The 20,408-nt window shown below is 38.7% G+C and overlaps 1 long non-coding RNA gene and 1 pseudogene across 1 annotated transcript; one reads left to right on the forward strand and one right to left on the reverse strand.

Annotated features, from left to right (window-relative positions):
* Nucleotides 1–607: 607 nt before the first annotated feature.
* LOC112844449 (uncharacterized) lies at nt 608–726 on the reverse strand (annotated as a pseudogene).
* A 13,503-nt stretch (nt 727–14,229) lies between these two features.
* On the forward strand, nt 14,230–18,329 carry LOC109200226 (uncharacterized). Its single transcript, XR_002060420.2, has 3 exons — nt 14,230–14,393; nt 15,112–15,231; nt 17,716–18,329. It is a non-coding gene; the product is annotated as an uncharacterized LOC109200226 (long non-coding RNA).
* The last annotated feature ends 2,079 nt before the right edge of the window (nt 18,330–20,408 follow it).

A 20,408-nucleotide genomic window follows, 5' to 3' on the forward strand; every position in this document is an offset into this window, starting at 1 on the left:
TCTGTCTCTCTTATCATGGTCACCTAAATGCACAGTAATGGCAGGTTTTGTAATAAGGCAGATCGCGCTAACATAATATGCACTGTTAGTTGATTATTTACCTGCCGCATTAACGGGAGAGGACGTGCAAACGTTACCGCTGCTGCTGCTGGGTTGAGATTCACGAGTCCGGAGCGGAATTAAAAACACGACATTCATTTAAGGTTATCGCGTGTTTTGTGAGCAAATGCTTTTGCATATTCGTAGTGTTTCCTCCTTTAAATGAAATATCTACTTTGCAAGTATTGCAAGTTGCCCTGTTGTCATCCGTTCTCGTAAAGTAAAACCAAACTTTTGAGCATTTGAGCCGCTTAGGCGCCCTGCCAGGTAAATGACGCTCCGCAACGTGGTGACGTCATTCGGGGCGACTGAAATTGATAAGGGAATCGTTTGCAAAAATGGCAAACAATTCCAAGGAATTGCAACAGTGGGAACCGGTTCTCAACAAGAACCGGGTTTCCATACCCATCCCTAATATATATATATATATGTATACATATATTTAATGCTGTTTTCCATGAGTGAGCAGCAGCGTCCTCTGCAGTTTGTGTGTAGAAGTTCAAAAAGAAAATTACAGCACCTGGTATTCCCAGGCGGTCTACCATCCAAATACTGCCCAGGCCCGAGCCTGCTTAGCTTCCGAGATCAGACAAAATCAGGCGTGTTCAAGGTGGTATGGCCGTAAGTAATGGAAGAATAAAATAATCCTTTAATTGTCCCACAAGGGGAAATTTGGTAGACACGTGCCGCATAAAAGGCCTTTTACAGATGATGTAGAAACATTCATCATGGTCTTAGTCGACTGTTCTCTTTCACACTCCATAATAGTGTCCTGCACTAAATGACCAGCTACACTTTTTAACATTAATTTGATATGTTATAGATAAAAACATTAATTTATGATTATACAGCTACATTCTGCAGCAACACGCTTTTTACAAAGTAATATGTCAATAAAAACATAATGTGGCCTGCCATGTCATTTTGTGGCCCCTGATAGTGTGTGCCAGATTGTTTTAAAATAAGTTTACTGTATGCTGCTTAAAAGCGCATGTTGACTGTAAGCTACATCTCCCACAGTGCGTTTCGATTGATTGAACCCCAATGCCACTGGTACTGGGGCATGTACCTCCAGATCTGTAATTTAAATATAGACATGTGTGGTTTCCACAGAAATGTGATAATCTCAACTAAAAGCTCATAAAACCATTTCAACGACTACCAAAAAGCTAAAGCAGCAAATGGTTAAAGAGCAGGAATGACTTTTGAGAGCAGCTAGAAACCATTAAACAATGGTAACAATGGTTGAGGCTGTTCCAAAATTTGAATGTGCGTTGAAGGCGCGGGTCTTGTTGTATTAGTGAACATATTTTTTTTTTAATCTGTAAAGGCACAAAAAAAAATACTTTTTTCTGCTTGAATATCGGCCTTGGGTCATTGCTGAGTCAGTCGTCTGTTTGTGCTACTTTTTTGAAGGAACAGTCGATTATTGGCAAGGGCGAATTTATGTGTTTGGTTACTTACTTAAGTGGGAGTACTGTGGAAAGTTTTACCTTACATTCATAGATATAACAGTACAGGATCTGAGGAGGTTCAACAAGTTCTGGGGTAACGGTTTCCAAAATGTTGTATCCTATGCAAAAGTTCTTTGCACTTTTACATTAAGAAACATTATCCTTAAAATATTTGAGCCACATAAAGTAGTATGGGTCATCAAACTGTCCTTTATAACTGTTTAAATATCTCGTATCTTAAGTCATTCTATCATACAAAAAATTAAAAAAAATGTTAGAAATATAAGCCGTTCATAACAACCTAAAAGGTTGAGCGTTTAAAATGCAAACCAATGGAAGCAGAAGTAGAAGACCACAATGTCACAGAGCACATAGTGTCTATCATTGTGTAGGCATTTATAAATAAAAGCTTAATAAAGATGCAGCACGCTTAATTTCTTAAGAAATATGCAGATGGAGTGATCTATATCAAAAAAGGGAAGTTACGTCTGTGGGTAAACCATTGTACACAAAAACTTCAAAAATCTTAGAGTGCACGAGGCTGTGTCAGTAAAGGGAGACTTGCCCTTCTGACCCCTGTGTGACAAACCATCTGTTGAGGTCGTGGATTTGACACCTTAGCATTGTGAAAGTGGGGAAACATGCTTCTGGCTGAGCATAAGATTTCTGCTTATAACTTAGAATCTCAGTTCTAAATGAAATTCAAAATGTTTTTTGTAAGTATGGTTAATGTATAATTTTACTTCTAAGACACACACAGACACAGACACACACAACACAACAACAGCAACAAGACAGAGAAGAAGAAGAGGGGGTAGTTTACTACGCATCATAAAAACACAATAATGAATCTTTAATATTCCAACTGTATCTTTCTGTTCTGACTTTAGAGTCTTTGTTTGTTTATTGAGCCGTACTTTGGGAATCATACTGTTGTGATACTGGGGAGAAAAGGGTAAGGTGTTATTATGACTAATAGCCACAACCCTCGAGCCCTTTTTAATATTTTTAACTCTGTGATAAACCCTTGCACTATCACTTGTAGGGATGCCTCCCCTGCTTTTTGTGATAAATTCTTAAAGTATTTCTCTGAAAAAATCTCAGCTAAGGGCTTCTCATCCATCTCATTCATCATCAGTTTTAGACCCAGTTCCAGTCTCTGAATGCTCGACTGTCTTTCAACAGTTTGAGCCAGTGTCTTATTCTGCTTTAAAAGATATAATTGATCATCTTAAAATCTCTGGTTCCCCGCACGATATTCTTCCTTCTCGTTTCTTTAAGGAAGCTTTACATACTATAGATCCTTGTATCTTACTTCTACTGAATGCATCATTGTCATCAGGTTGTGTACCGTCTGTCTTTAAGCATGCTGTTGTGCAACCTATTATGAAAAAGAAAAACCTTGACCCTAATGCTCTCACTAACTACAGGCCGATCTCCAAACTCCCTTTTATATCCAAAATATTGGAAAAGGTAGTTCTAAAACAACTTCAGACCTTTTTAGATGCAAATGGTATTAACGAAAAGTTTCAGTCTGGTTTTAAACCTCGCCACAGCACAGAGACAGCCTTACTTAGAGTTTTTAATGATCTTCTTTTAACCACTGACTCTGGCTATTCCGTGGTTTTAGTTTTACTAGACTTGACTGCTGCTTTTGACACGGTTAACCACAGCATTCTTCTATCAAGATTGGAACATGTTGTTGGTCTCAAAGGTACGGTTTTATCCTGGTTTAAATCTTACCTCTCAGAGAGGTCGTTCTCTGTTGCTATGGGGCAACACTCCTCGGCCTCTGCCCCTATTTATTGTGGTGTCCCTCAAAGGTCCGTGCTTGGTCCTGCTCTTTTCTCTTTGTACATGCACTGAAAAAAAGGCCATGTTGGATTTACTTGATTCAATAGTGGACATTGGTTGCACACAAATGTTTTGCTTTGGCAGAAACTTAAACAATTGAGTTCAATCAACACAACTTTTTTATATTCAATAAACATGTGCATTTTGTGTTCATAAAACGCAACTGAAACATGTTTAGATGAAGTAAGTTGAGCTCTTGGAATATTTTAATCCTTCACAATTTTGTCATTTTATTTCAACACTATTCAATAACTTTTACCCCAATACTACTTGGTCACTTAAATACTACATGTTGTCTTCATATTACATAATGTTCAACAAAGTCTGGTTACCATGAGAATTGAATGGATCTAAACAACTACCATCCTCCTGGTTGTAGGGGGGAAATAACCCTGAAGTGATAGGTTATGAAGCAGGGTACACCCTGGACAGCTCACAGTCTATCGCAAACAACCATTTGCACTTACATTGACAGGTAATTTAGAATCACCAATTAACCTGACTCTAACAACTGCATGACTTTTAACTGTGGGAGGAAACCAGAATACCCAGAGAGAAACCAGTGCAAACTAGCCAGATTGTGTATTTGAAACCAGCATCTTCTTACTGTGAAGCAACAGCACTAACCACCATGCCACCAACCCAGACTTAACAAAAGCAGGAAAGCTATGATTTCAAGGCTTGATGCAGAATTTTTTTGTACGTTTTTGTCCTTGACAGGTTAAACCACAATAAATAGCAATAGCATACACGTGGTGTGTGTGTAGTTGTCTGCCTCTTATAACTCCAGTGATTTTCCTGCAGTTTGACATCTCGTGCGATCTTGTGAATTTCATGAGTTCAGCAACTAACCACTCTTACTAGATTGTATCATGTCATCTCAACAAGGACAAATTAAGTTGTTGACTTTTGTACAGATCCTTCATGATTTAATTACGTTCATAGAAACATGAAATTATTGTGTTTAAATTACAAGTTAGACTTTTTTAATGTAACAACCACCCAATTTACTTTTTTCGGTATACCAAAAAAAAGTAGAAGCGGCTACTCGATTTGACTGAGATGGATGCCTTCCTGAAACCACGATCCAAAGCGCACGAGACTGAAAGTTATTGACTTACTTCACTCGAACATGATATGAACAATTTAATCTAGCCTCTCTGCATATCATGTAGTTTCTACACTATATAGTTACACTTAACTTTAAAGCATGAGGCACTTATGTTAAATACACGCAAGATGCTTACGTAAATCCAAGAGTTGGCCAATCCCTTTTTTTCAGTGTGATGCCGTTGGGATTCATGTTTAAAAAATATAACATCTCCTTTCACTGTTATGCCGATGATATCCAGATTTACTCACTTTTGAAATCCAATGTGTCTGCTTCTTTGCAACCTCTGCTCAACTGTCTGCATGAAGTTAAAATTTGGTTATCACATTATTTTCTTACACTGAATGAGAATAAGACCGAAATCATAGTTGTTGATAGTCACATTCTGCCAGACCAGTTAGCTGATGCCCTAGGTCCTCTTGCTAGCCATCTCTCGCTCACTGTAAGAAACCTCGGAGTGTTCCTGGATGGCTCTTTTAAACTTGAGAAACAGGTCTCCACTGGTAAAAAACAGCTTTTACCAGTTATGTCAGATATCCAAAGCAAAGTCGTTCCTTCCTCTAAAGGACCTTGAAAAGCTTATATACACATTTATCACATCAAGACTGGACTACTGTAACTCCCTCTATCTGGGCCTCCAGCACTCTTCTGTTTACCGGCTTCAGTTAGTTCAGAATGCAGCTGCGCGTCTCTTAACAGGTGCTAGAATCTATGAACATATCACTCCAATTTTAGCCAACTTACATTGGCTCCCTGTTAAATATCGTATAGATTTTAAAATTCTTTTGTTCACTTTTAAAAATTTTAAATAATTTAGTGCCCAGCTATCTTTCCAAACTCCTCCACTTGTACAATCCCAGTAGAGCACTTAGATCGTCCAATCACATGCTCCTAGCACAACCTAGGTCTCGACTGAAGTCGAGAGGTGACCGGGCCTTTGCACCGTAGCACCTAGACTCTGGAATAACCTCCCTGTTCATATTCGTATCATCGAGTCTATCCAGTCTTTCAAATCACGTCTTAAAACCTCTCTTTTTACTTTGGCTTTCGATTCTAACTAGTTGGCTGTTATCTGGCTTGTTGTGTTGTCACCTTTTGTTTCCTGCCCTGTTTTCTTATTGTTTTGTTTTAATTGTCTCATGCTTTTACTGACTGTGAAGCACTATGGTCAACTTTGTTGTTTTTAATATGTGCTATATAAATAAATTTTGATTTGATTTGATTTGAAGGTGTGAGAGACTAAACCATTACACACAAAACTTCAAAGTCTGAAGAATGTGTGAGACTGTTAGCTGTGTCGTTCTGCAGTAAACTTATCTACAATGTGTCAGTAAAGGCGGTCAATCCTTCAAGCTCGGGTCCTCTACCAGAGGCCTGGGAGCTTGAGGGTCCTGCGCAGTATCTTAGCTGTTCCTAGGACTGCGCTCTTCTGGACAGAGATCTCCGAGGTTGTTCCCGGGATCCGCTGGAGCCACCCACTAGCTTGGGGGTCACTGCACCTAGTGCTCCGATTACCACGGGGACCACCGTCACCTTCACCCTCCACATCTTCTTGAGCTCTTCTCTGAGCCCTTGGTATTTGTCGAGCTTCTTGTGTTCCTTCTTCCTGATGTTGCTGTCATTCGGAACCGCTACATCAATCACTATGGCCGTCTTCTCCTGTTTGTCTACCACCACTATGTCCGGTTGGTTAGCCACCACCATTTTGTCCGTCTGTATCTGGAAGTCCCACAGGATCTTAGCTCGGTCATTCTACATCACCCTTGGGGGCTTCTCCCATTTTGACCTCGGGACTTCCAGGTTATACTCGGCACAGATGTTCCTGTACACTATGCCGGCCACTTGGTTATGGCGTTCCATGTATGCCTTGCCTGCTAGCATCTTGCACCCTGCTGTTATGTGCTGGATTGTCTCTGGGGCATCTTTACACAGCCTGCACCTGGGGTCTTGCCTGGTGTGATAGACCCCAGCCTCTATGGATCTTGTGCTCAGTGCTTGTTCCTGTGCTTCCATGATTAGTGCCTCTGTGCTGTCTTTCAGTCCAGCTTTGTCCAGCCACTGGTAGGATTTCTGGGTATCAGCCACCTCCGCTATCTGCCGGTGGTACATACCGTGCAGGGACCTGTCCTTCCATGATGGTTCCTCGCCTTCCTCCTCTATCTTGGGTTTCTGCTGCCTGAGGTATTCACTGAGCACGCTGTCAGTTGGGGCCATCTTCGTGATGTATTCGTGGATGTTCCTTGTCTCATCCTGGACTGTGGTGCTGACACTCACCAGTCCCTGGCCTCCTTCCTTCCGCTTAGCGTACAGCCTCAGGGTGCTGGACTTGGGGTGAAACCCTCCATGCATGGTCAGGAGCTTTCTTGTCTTTATGTCAGTGGCTTCTATCTCCTCCTTTGGCCAGCCTATTACCCCAGCAGGGTACCTGATCAGGGGCAGGGCGTAGGTGTTGATGGCCCGGATCTTGTTCTTACCGTTCAGCTGACTCCTCAGGACTTGCCTGACCCTCTGCAGGTACTTGGTGGTTGCAGCTTTCCTAGCAGCCTCTTCATGGTTCCCATTCGCCCGCGGGATCCCCAGGAACTTGTAGCTGTCCTCTATGTCTGCAATGTTGCCTTCTGGTAGTTCGATCCCCTCAGTTCTGACTACCTTCCCTCTCTTTGTTATTATCCGACTACACTTCTCCAGTCCGAATGACATTGCGATGTCATTGCTGTATATCCTGGTGGTGTGGATCAGTGAATCGATGTCTCACTCACTCTTGGCATACAGCTTGATGTCATCCATGTACAGGAGGTGGCTGACAACTGCTCCATTCCGTAGTCGGTATCTGTAGCCAGTCTTGTCAATGACAAGACTATGACTGCCTATGCAGAACAGCAGTGGGGACAGAGCATCTCCTTGGTATTCATATATATATATATATATATATATAATATATATATATATATATATATATATATGTATACATATGAATACATATATTTATTAGCCCCCTTTGGCAGGGTGTGGCCTGGGTGCCGTTCAGGGAAGGCGGACGCACCTGCACGCCATCCACAGTCATGCCCTGCTGACTTAAATCTTGCGCTTATTTCTTACTGAATTTGTCTCCTTGTACTTGGCAATGGTGCAACGTACAGCAGTTCTAGACACTGTGAATTGCTTGGAAATTGCAATGTAGCCTTCCCCCTTCTCATGAGCCTCTACTATCTTCTGAGCTCCAGATTGATTTCTTTGTCTTTGGCATGGTCAGTAACAGTAGTTCCTCTCATGTGTTCAAGTGCCCTGTTCCTTGGAATCTTTTTATGCTGACTGAATGTTGTTAGGTAGCCAATTGACTGCACAGGCGTGGTTTCAAAGCTGATTGGTTAATCACTCTAGGTGTTTTGAAAGCAAACATTCACATTGGGTTAATATTTTTGATCACCCCATTTTTTGTTATATTTGATATAAAGCAAGCCTAAAAATGTATTTTATATTACAAAATGTACAAAAAGCTACTAAATACCACTGGTGAATGTTTGATTATATCAAGCTTCAAACATTGGGAAGAAGTTTAGCAAAATGTTCCATAATTCCTGTGGGGCTAATAACTTTGGCCTCAACTGTTTGCATCACTTTTGAGCAGAAAGATTAGGTTAAGGGTAGATATTGTTCTAGAAAACATACAAACAGGAAGGGGGCATGAATAATTTGGGCGGTTAGCTGTGAGTCACTTGTGCACCAGTTCTAAGAAACTGTAGCCTACCACTTCTCTGTTTGTGATTAGAAAACATAAATGTGTAAATATGATGAGAAACGACCACAACAGCATGTAGATGCAGTTTGTTTTTCATAGCAGGTTTTACAGTAAAAAAGGTGTTCCAGCATATTTCAGCTCAAACTTTTAACAGTTTCTTTAAAGTATTTTTAAAATAGAAATAAAGTGGGTGTATATAGAGTTTGTAGCTATAATTTTGGATGATAATTGTAGTTTTGTTATAGTGATGCACATCCTAGATCTGAGGTCAAACTAACAGATGGACTCTCCTCTCCAGTACGCTGTCATAGAACTTCCTGTGGAGGCTGAGGAGTGGGATCCCCCTGAAGTTGGAGCACACCGCCTTTCTTGGACCAGAGTGGTTGTTCCCCGTTTTATGAAACTCCAGATCTCTATACAATGTTGTATTTGCATATCCTAACTGGATGGGAAGGAAATGAATTAAATTATTAAATTATTATTAAGAAACAATGCGAGTAAAGACAAAAGTTATCTTTGAAAGTTTGGGATTAGGATTTTAATCTCTAAAGGATTTAACATCAGTACATCACATCAGCGCAGCTTTGGTTTTAGTCCATCATTAACAAACTTCATAAGTAATGAAGTAATCAAACTCATAATTTTATATAGCTAACATAATGTGGATGTGTAAAATGGATAGCGCTCACTAAGCAGAAATTAGTTATGATGAGTTTGTTTTAACAAGATTTGCTAGTGTGCAGGGTCTGAGATGCAGATTCAGTGTGGCTATCAAATATCTTTACTGAAGAATTACATTTGTGGTGTTTGTCTACATTTATAAATCAACACCAACCCAACAGTAATGTATGAATGCATGTAACTAGGATGTGAAATAACAACGTAACTTTTAAGACTTCATATATTCTGATTTTATATTTAAAAAACATCCTTGCTTAAGGTTGTCGTGATCACATAGTGTGATACAGGATATCGACTCTCTGTGCTGATTTTTTAACACACACACAGGCCTTCACCAAGAAAGATGATGCTGGTGTGAATCTGATGTTGCACCAGCTGGATGGGAGTGAGAGACTTCTGAACCTTTCAGCTTTATGACAGATGACCACTGAAATACAAGGTGACTCCTTCTAGTTCCTTTGTATTCAAATCCTGACTGAGATGTAGGCTTCAAACAGAGTAGAGGAACTGACTGCAGAGGCCTGGTATAGATAAGGTAAACCTTTAAAAACGACCACATTCATAATCTTGTTCAACAGCTGAAAGGAAAAGTCTATTAGTTGGTGGAAGTGACCCAAACTGTCTATTCTTACATTCTTACAGTAAACATGTTAGAGAAAAAAGGTGTTCCTCATTACAGGCAGGTTGTCTGGTTTACCCACTGTAGAAGTGCAGAAACTAAACAATTACTTCATAAAAGACATTGAAAAACATTGAAGAGCCCCTCGACAGGGCATGACTCAGCTATACAAAAGGTGAAAGGTCACTCTTTCAAGAAGATCAATTTTGGACCAAAAAGATGGTTTAAAAGAGGAGTGAAAGAGGCCATCTATGTCCACTGTGAACAACCATCTTTGAACAGAGATGGCAGCTTATGACACCAACTGTCTGCCATCTACAATCCAGTTTTGAGATCGTTCTCAGGCACGTCTTGCATCAGATGACGTCAATATGACCTATGACATAGTGTGACAGTAGTAATAGTAGAGATAATAGACAGTAGTTTCTGTCACCCAAAACCTCTGGTGGTAATGACCCATGCCTTTCTTCATGTGGGTCAACAGCTAAATACTTCGTTACTCTACTTAAGTAGAATTTTCAGGTATCTGTACTTAACTTGAATATTTATTTTTCTGACAACTTTTTACTTTTACATCCTACATTTTAGCACAAATATCTGTACTTTATACACCTTACCTTTTAAAAACAGGCTCATTGCTTTTGGTTCAAAGTGGGCTGGAATGAGTGCAGTCCGTAAGTTGTGGCCTTGGTACTTTAAAATATTTATCTAGTGTTACAGAACAGGAGCAACTTTAAAGGAAGTAACATTTTTTCACTGTCAGGTAATTTCAAATGCAGCTCAACAAGCATCAACAAACACAAACTGTTTGTGTGCAGTTTGTCTCACAGTGTGTTGCTAGCTAAAGGATCAGCTGCTGTATTTAAAAGGGAGAGAAAAGAAAGTGAGCCAACTTCACTGAGAGTTGGAGCAAGATAAGAAAGACAGGACAGGAAAGGAAGACGAGAGGTTAAAACAAAGTACACTAACTTTGTGTTATTTAAATGTTACATGAAAATACTCTGTAGTTTGTGGGATAAGAGGTTAGCTTGCAGTATTGTGGTGAATTTATTGTAAAGCCCTGCATTATACTGATCCTTATGGTCAGTGTTGGGTTATGTCAACTAAGGTAGGCCAATTTAAATAATCTAATAAAAGGTAGACTAATAAAATAGAATTATGTAAAATTCATAAACAAATCAAAAAGATTAACAAGATGAGCCTACAGACGCTCTATAGTGCTCCTCTTGGCAAAGCAAGTGTGTTTGGCACAACAAAGCTTTCAGACCATGACTCTGCTTGCTACAACAGCCAGAAAGGATAGGTTAAAAAAAAACATTCAGAAAAGATGAGAAGGGAAAAATGTCTTTTGGCTCCACCTGTAAAATTATTTTCTGTTTTGGGGGCCGTCCAATTGTTTCCCCTCTAGTGCACCTGTTAATGTCATAAACACCAAAGCAGCTGAAACTGATGAACAACCCCTTCTGTTACTTAACTGATCAGATCAATATCCCAGATTTAACTGACTTGATACTAAACTATGATTAATTCGGTTTTATTTATATAGCACCGACAACAGTTGCCGCAAGGCGTTTCATATTGTTGGGTAAAGACCCTACAATGATACGAAGAAAACAGAGAACTCCAACAATCATATGAAGCATAACTAAGGGAGGATTCAGGGTCACCTGATCCAGCCCTAACTATACGATTTAGCAAATAGGAAGGTTTTAAATCTAATCTCAAAAGTAGAGATAGTGTCTGTCTCCCAAATCCAAACTGGAAGCTGCTTCCATAGAAGAGGGTCCTGAAAACTGAAGGCTCTGCCTCCCATTCTACTTCTAAATACTCCACAAGTAAGCCCACAGTCTGAGAGCAAAATGTACTAATGGGTTGATAGTATAAGGTTTAGATGGGGTCTGATTATTCAAGACCTTGTATGTCAGGAACAGAACTTTAAATTCAGTTCCAATATAGGAGAAATATGCTCTTTCTAGTCCCTCTCAGTACTCTTGCTGCTGCATTTTGGATTAACTTAAAGCTTTTCAGGGAGGTTTTGGCCATCCTGATAATAACACCCTGATAAAAACAGATTAAATGAGTTCAGCTTAGAAGTAATAAATACATGAACTAGTTTTTCAGCATCACTCAAAGACAGAATTTTTCTAACTTTAGAGATGTTGCGCAAATGGAAGAAAGCAGTCCCACATATCTGTTTAATATGTGCATTGAAGGACATGTCCTGGTCAAAAATGACTCCAAGGTTCGTCACAGTGTTACTGGAGGCCAAGGTAATGCCATCCAGAGTAAGAATCTGGTTAGATACCATATTTCTAAGATTTTCAGGGCCGAGTACAATAACCTCAGTTTTATCTGAATTTTGAAGCTGAAAATTACACATCATCCAAGTCTTTTAGACATTAGTGTGTGTTAACTAATTGGTATTTGTTATCTGGCTTCATGGATAGAAAAAGTTGGTTTTACAATTTTATTCACCAGCTAAGCTCATTTCAAATGTGATGTTTGCTACAGGTCCAAAACAGCTAGCACAGGGGCATGTTTGCAATGGTGTAGCATCTCCTCATCTTTTCAAAACAGTTCAAAGACATCTGGGCATCCAAGTTATGAGTTTCTAGAGTTTTGGAGATATACCTTTCCAGCTGCTGAAGAGTTCATGATTGTCTTTGAAGTAGTTTGATGTGCCAAATGTTCTCTGTAGGTGAAAGATCTGGACTGCAGACAGGCCAATTTAGCAACCAGACTCTTCTCCGGGTCCTGAATTGGCCTAATCATGTTGCAGACTTGATATTAATTACTTGCTAGAAGTTCTCCCAGCTGAATCTTTTTAAACTTTCTTGCTTTTCAGCCATTTGTTGCCCCATTCCAACTTTTTTGGGACTGTAGCAGGCATCAAATTTGAAATGAACTTGTTTAGTGGATGAAGGTGTACGATTTCCCAGTTTCAACATTTGTGATTTTATTTGTGTTCTGTTTTGAAAATATTGACTTGTGTGATTTGAAAGTTTTTAACTTTAATTTTGTTCAAATTTAAAGAACATTCCAACTTTTATGGGATTCAGGTTTTAGTTCCCCTGTAATCGTTTTCTTTTTTCTTTAGTTTTTAATATATAGTCATGTTTTTTTCATTTATAGCTGTAAGGTACCTCTGCCTCCACTTTCTCACTTTCTGCACCCTACAAAGCTCTGTTTAGTGCTGCTGACTCACATGACCACAGGACAACTAAATACGCCAGGCCATTATTAGCTTTAGTGATAGATGCTGGTCCAAACTGACTAAAGGCCCAATAATTTGTATAGCTCTTTTAATGTGCGAGACATGCATGAGGTGCCCGGGCCAGTCAATATCTCTTTCAGGATCAGCAGATGACCTGAAACAGCACATTTTTTGAAGAAATGCTGCATGGTGGCATTGTTTCAGTAAAATGAATTGAATAATCCACCAGAAATAAAACAAAGCGATATCCCATGCACTCTAGTGAAATGGCCCATGCTGATGCGCTCAAACAGAACCTCAATTAAAAATAATGGGATGAACACGCTTTGAAATATCCAGCTGCTATATTAACTGGCACTCCGAGCAGAATTCACAGTACCACCACAGATCCTCTTGGATACCCAGTCAGTTGAATCAGGCCATTATCTATTCCAGAGTGTTGTCATGAGAGTGTTGCTGTGGTAAATCTTCCATGGAGGGAATGACTGGGACCAGCAGGGTCACTGATTTGTCCTCCCCAGAAGCAACGTCTGATGACCACCACCACCACCACTGAGCACAGCACAGGCACTAAATGTCTCCATCTGTCATGAAAGCATTCCCAAACATTCTCCTACCAAATTATTAAACATGGACCAATTTGTCGCAAGAATTGAGGCATCTACTAAGCAGGAAGTCACTGCAGCCTTAACTCGATGTGTTTTTCCCTTATATTTTATTTCCTCTTGCACTATCGGATATTTGTGAACCTCTCCATGCACACACCTAATTGCCTAACCTAATGCCTTCAACAAACCCAGATGAACCAGGGTTTTGTGGACCACCACCATGTCACGATGGCCAGCCTAGATAACTTGGAATAGGTCTACCAGGGCCTCCCTTCCTGACTGCTTCACATTGTGCCCAACCTTTATGGCGCCTCCTGTGGAAGGTGGGCCTATTCGAAGTCCACAAGAGCATATTATAGTTTCATTATCAGTACTATTCAAACGCTGGCTGCAACAATTAATGTTATAAAAACATAAACAAGTGGATGTACAGTAAAAAAGTCAAAAAATAATAATCTTCAATGACTCCAAACTTTTTTAAATGCACTTCTTAAATGAATGAACAAACAAACCTTACAATAGAATTTTAAATAATTTACTTACAAAGCATATTTTTAAGTTATCAAGTTCATGTAAGATTTTTTTTTCTTTGTTGTTTGTGATCTATCAGTTCATATGTGAACATGTTGCACAGTAAGTTATGACTTTTTTGCTATTAAGTATTAAACCAAATGTTTGTAAAGCTGTAGACAGAATAATGTGTGAACATATTTGTTTGTGTCAGGAAGTACTTTGAGGAATTAAGTGTACTGCCTGTGTTTACATTCATGTCTCTGTAACACTGTATGTTGTTGTTTTTTTCCCCATATATGGGCTCAAACACATGAAGCGGGCAGGAAATGTAGTTGCTAAGCTGTTGCTATGTGCACCAAAGCTATTTATGACTAAGGCAGTACAAAGAGTTTAGTATAAAAAGGGCTGACTGACAGAAATCTGTGTTCTTTTTCACTTTTGTGCCTTTGCTTTTTTGTCCTTTTCTTTTTGGACTTGTTGGTGATTCTCAGCTGCAGACAGGTCAGTCTTTAGACTTGTTATTTTTAACGTTTTTACTCTACAACTATTTGCTTTTGTATAATGTTTTCCTTGTGTGTAATAAAACACACAAGCACTGACTGCAAATTATTTCAATCCAAAGATGGGTTGTGGTGGTGCAGGGTTGGGAAAAGAATACTTGGAAAGAATTTCTATTGTGAACTCCAGTAGATTTCTTCGTGCACAAGCCATGATCAGCTTTAAGATTCACTGCTCTTTATGGATTTATTTAGCTGGATTTAACAAGATACAAGCAGATGTTACATGAGCTAACTTTAGACAGCATAAAGCTACTCCAAAGGCTTAGTAAGTCACTCTTCTGCTTAAATTTAAACTGTTTGTTACCCTGTTACACTGACCATGAACACCACAGCTGCCCTCCACCAGTCCAACATAGTGCATTAGAGTACATTTGACCAGAATATTGCAAAGTAGATGTGCACTAAAGAAAAGAAATCAGGTGTATTGTTTGCAGTAAGTTAGCCAGTTCATACTGGTGTTATAAGTTCAAATAATATTGAGGTATTGTATGTATAGCATGAAGTGGAGTCTGCGAGTATTCAAATCTTGCATCAGCTACATGCATCGCATACAAGACTTCATGGGTTTCTGCTGAGAAGAACTTATTACTATTTTCATTAAAACTGAAAAGACTGTTATCTTGATACTACATAATGAATTTACTCTCACCATTCTCCAGCTTTAGAGAATTTCACTTGCTGAAGACACCATCACCGACTGGTATTGCAAACGACCAACTTGTGTCTGAACCTCTGCAAATTAGACAACCAATCACTCATCAGTCAAGTTACAAATCAAGGTAATTTGGAAGCTTTTGCATGTCAAAAGCTGTGTCAGTCATAAAAAGTTATTGCTAATTTAACACAAAGATTGCAGTGATCTTTAATTTTTTTTCACAATGAAACTGAACAGTTTTGACTGAACTTTTGACTCCCTCAAACTCCTGCTAATGCTTGAAACGTGTCAAGCATCCCTTTTTTACACCCTGTGTCCCCACAATTCAAGCTCAGCTTTGAATGTAGCTACTTTATATGCCAACTGATTGAATATGTTGCACAAGTAAGCGAGCTTTGCAACCCAGTCCATATCACTGAAATGTGCTGCCAGTTGTAGCTTTTTTTACCTGAAAGAAGTCTCCACAGCAGCTCTCGTAACTCAAAAACTCTGGTGAACAATCTCCTTTTATATAGCCGTCTTACTTGTGTGTAAGAGAAGGCGTTTGTGCTCTGCATTCATGATATCACAAAGCTGCTCGAACAGAGCAAGTTTAGGGCATTTGCTTTGATGTAATTAATTACTTTAATGACATTGTTCAATATGTTGTTAAGTTCAGCTAAAGTTTTCAGCTAGCTAACATTTCCCAGTGAATGACACAGTGCATAGGCTCACATTCAGGTGCAACCTCCTTAACCTGAGCAATTAAACCAGAAATCCCTCCAGTCACGACAGCAGCTCCATCCATGCATATGTTGACACAAAAGGACTAATTCAGTTTTCCTGACATGTAATCATTCAGAGATTTTAATAGTTTTGCGCCAGTGGTGTTGTCAGGATCAATAGACTCATCTATTTGAATTGTATACCACGGTGACTTATTAATCCACTTCAACAACTGTCTCATTGTTGTCTGCTATATCCTCAATTTGCCTAGAGACGGTGCTAGCCAAAAGAGGAACATGTGCTATCTTTTTAACAGTAGCCTCTCCTAGAAGTTCACGGAAATGTCCTTAGTGGCAGAATCAGAAATAGTAAAAGGTTTCTTTGCCTTAGCAATTCAGTTAGCCACTAGGTATGATGACATTTGTTGAAGCGGTGGCCATTAGCAATTGTTTCTGTCCATCTTGTTCCTGTTTTCTCCTTTCAAAAAACTCCAAAGTCTTGCCTTTACTGCAGGGTGCTTGGTCTCCATATGCAGAAGCAGTTTTGAAGGCTTCATAGCCTCATTTACTAAACTGTCACCACATATTATGCAGAGCAGGCTTGGTGCATGAGAATCACCTGTAGCGATAAACCTGTATTTTAAGTATAAACGCTGATATTGTCTATTAAATGCAGCTTTCTTTGTCTTGGAAGTCAAACTCTCTTTTTCTGTCTCCTCATTGGACCAAAACATCCACAGATGTTTGGTTTTTTATTCATTCTTGCTAGCTTGTGGGTTAAATTTTCTGATATTACCATGTCATATGACCAAGATGGCTGCTTTTTAAAATAAATGAATAACTGATTAAATAAATAAACTGAAACCAAAATAGAATGTGTGAAAATTTTATATAAAACCTTTTGTTGTTTCAGAATGACCTGACAAACTGACTGTGAACTGGTGTCAATGAGTCAAAGTCGTCTATGCTAAAATTAGAAATTAGAAAAAAACAGACTCAATTTACCAGGTCTCTGCAGCCTGCGTCTCCTCTCTCTTTAAGCAGATTTATGTTACATTACAAACAGGCTAGAGTAAGTGTCTGTACTGGTCTTTTTGCACTATGGTTGAATTGAGTTATACATACGGTTTGAAATAAGAAACATAACAGGTTCTGCTGTATAGTTGTGTAACATATTTGGTGTTTATACTGAATAAAAAACTGAATTGTAGTTCAGTTATACAATCCAGATGTTGATCAGATATACAGCTGTGAGACTGAGCTCTACAAGTCCTGTGGAACAGCACAAAAATATATTACGTAATGATAAAGATTATCTGTCACTCCATAGCAAGTATAATATGTTTTATATTCAGTCTCCTAGACTCACCATGAAGGCAAAGAGAAGAACATTTGGAGATGCCGTATCATTTCGATTCTAATATAACATTAGCAGCACAGTGTGATTAAGGACATGGTTCTCAAGGATGTATGCCTCTCTTCACTGATTTGAATGAAGGAAAAATGAACACTATGCAGGAATTTGTAAATGAACAAACATTTGGTGAGGTCTATTTACATAATAGCAAAACTGTAACTTATATGACTGCAAATTAAAAATGCTTTAAAAATCCTGGGTCTTTCATTCATTTAATTACACTGGCATCTAGTTTAACCTTCTCTCAGGACAGCTTCATAGTCAATTTGTTTCCTGAAAAACACTGAAACACTGCATTTATGTAACTGACTTACAATTTTAAAGGGTAATTTGCTTAAGAACTTAAGGTGTCAGATGAAGATCTGATCTCATTTTATGACCAGTTATAGGTTTCACACAATTTAGATGCTATTGTACTAGATTTGTGTACTAAAAATGCACATAAAAAAAATCAGACTAATGTAAATGTTCTGCTTTTCTTCACCAGGGAGTCATGATGGTTCAGTGCACCTGTTTGCTGCTGCTGCTGCTCTCCACTGCTGTGTTCTCACAAACTTACGACGACTTCATAGTGAAACACACGCTTGTGAAGGCAAAGAATAACAAAGGTTGTGCTACTTTGATGAGAGCTGTCAATGAATGGGAAAATTCAAAAAAGAACACTCCAGGAAAGTGCAAGGGAAAGAATACTTTTATTAACGAAAGTGACGAGCAAATATTTCTGAACATGTGTAAAGATGTGACTAAAAAGGAATTTGTTAACTTACCATATGATTGTTTTGACTGTGTGATAAAAGATATAAAGAAACCTTGTTCATACACACAAGAAAAACCTAATGAGAAAAAGATGATAAAATGTGATAAAGACAAATCCAAGAATAAGATTCTACCTGTACACCTTGAGGCTGGTATCGTTTAGGAGAAGACTCAGCAGTTGATTCCAGTTTAAAGCTGCTGGCTTGTCTTAACTACTTGTTCAAAAGAATTTCTTAAAATGTGTTGATAATCATGTGACTGTCTTCTCACAAACATGAAGAGGAATTCTAAGGATTTGAGATGATCACATGAAATAAAGCAAAATAAAATTCTTTCATCCAATTTAATGCTGCAGAAAATCGTCTCTTTATTTGTCACTATTTTTTATCTGGTGTTGAAATGTGAAGAGAAAAGTCACAAAGACTCTTGTAAATAATGCTTTTTGTCTTGCCTGTGCCACACATATATTTTCTTAAGCTTCCTTAGCAGTATTCAGAATTTTATAATTAGGAATTTCAGAAACTATAAGATTAACTGACAGAAAGTCTTAAAGTCTGCAATTCATAGAAATTCAAGAAGGGAGTGAAAACAACCACATTATTAGTAAACTACATATGTTTGTTTTGGTTTTTGTATAAATAATAAAAACTTTTTAATCTTTTGGAATTCCAGGGTTTTGTTTGGGTTTATCTCTGTTTTTGTTAACAATTCCAGCCTTTTAAGTTATTGACTTTTGTTGAATAAATTATTATAACTGATTTTTTATTGTTGTGGAAGTTTTCATTTAATAAAGCCTGCAGACAACCAGTGAGAGGTGGCTAACATCCTTTAATAAAAAACAGCAAAACCCAAGCTTGGTGAGAGCAGCCATCGTGCGGTAAATGACCGGCAGAGCCCTGGCTGTAAATACTTTCTACAGAAACAAAAGGCAATACACAGCTGTTTTCACACCTTTGGTCTTCCCAAAGAAAGAGTTCACACTCCCTTGTTACCAGGCACGTGCAGAGGGGGGGGCGGAAGGGGCTTGAGCACCCGCCCCTTTCCTGATGGGTGCCCAAAGTGCCCTTTTGTTGAGGCAATTTTTTTTTTAATTTTTAATTTATTTTTTTTTAAAATGTGTGTGTGCGTGTGGAGTCCTGTCTGTGCCCCTCAACAATAATATTTAACTATTAATCACATTTTTGCTAAATAAAAGGATCTGGCTTGCATCAGTCACATGATCACCATTAACCAATGATCGCCCTTGACGGCAGAACGCGCTGGTTACGAGCCGGGAACGAGCTCACAAAGTGCACGCGCATTTTTTGCGGTCCGGAGCTGTAGGAGAAACACAAATTACCTCAGAGACACAGACTGATGCGACAAAACCAGTAAGTAGCTGTACAGCGCACACTGTAGTCTACAGCACACAGGAGTATTAGCTTATCACGTACACGTTGGTAAGCTGTCTTGTGGCAACTGACGAACTGAAACAAATGAGCGTGCTGTGTGTGCAACAGCGCGACAAACTTTACCTGTCCTTTTATTAACTGCACAAGTAGTGCTGGTCATAGCTGCTGGCTCACTGGGTAAGGCTGTCATGGGTCTGTAGCTCTGTCACCGTTTTAGGCAACATATTTAGTTTTAAAGTAAGTTACAGGGCTTTTCCTGCCTTTCTGGGGGGCTTATATTTCACTTAAAACGATCTAATATGCATGTCCACATAATTATGGATTATTATAATTATAATATTTAAAAAAACACGCTGTATTTTAAAGAACATACATTAAGAAACAGATTATATTAGATTTATATTTTAAATAAGACAAAATGCTGATTTTACAGCAGCAAAATTATTGTATCCCTACAGTTTAAAAATGTAATAAGCTTTCTCCCTGCACAGAGTGGATAGTGAAACAAATGGAATCATCATAAATACATTATTTCATATTTATTACTTTTTTCCCCTCATTGCTTTATTATTGTAGCTCTAGTAATAAATAATAAGGGAAGGATTCTGGATCAGCACCATGATGGAAACTTGTGCCCACAGTATATACAGTATTCTGAAGAAGGTCTAAAATGTCACTGTGTGTGCGTGCATGTGTGTGTTTTATGTATATGGATTTTTGAATTATTACTCATAATATAACATTGTCCAGACATGGCTGGTAAGGACATGAGGAGGAAACAGTAGGAGCTGTGTGAGGCTACTAAAGGCAGCGGATCCCTCAGCAGCTGGATTACAAAGAGCACAGGTAACATTAACACATGTACCAGTTGTTGGAGAGGTATTCCAGTATAAAAATAATAATAAGCACAACTGAAATGTTTTGCTTCTATAACATTTTTCTGTCATCATTTTATTATAGATTAAGTGTAAGAGTTGTTAAGTGTGGATAATTAAATAATAGTTTATTGCAATAGCAAGTTGTGCCTTGTTCT

This window comes from Oreochromis niloticus, unplaced genomic scaffold, assembly GCF_001858045.2.
Source record: "Oreochromis niloticus isolate F11D_XX unplaced genomic scaffold, O_niloticus_UMD_NMBU tig00000221_pilon, whole genome shotgun sequence".
Classification (NCBI taxonomy): Eukaryota; Metazoa; Chordata; class Actinopteri; order Cichliformes; family Cichlidae; genus Oreochromis; species Oreochromis niloticus.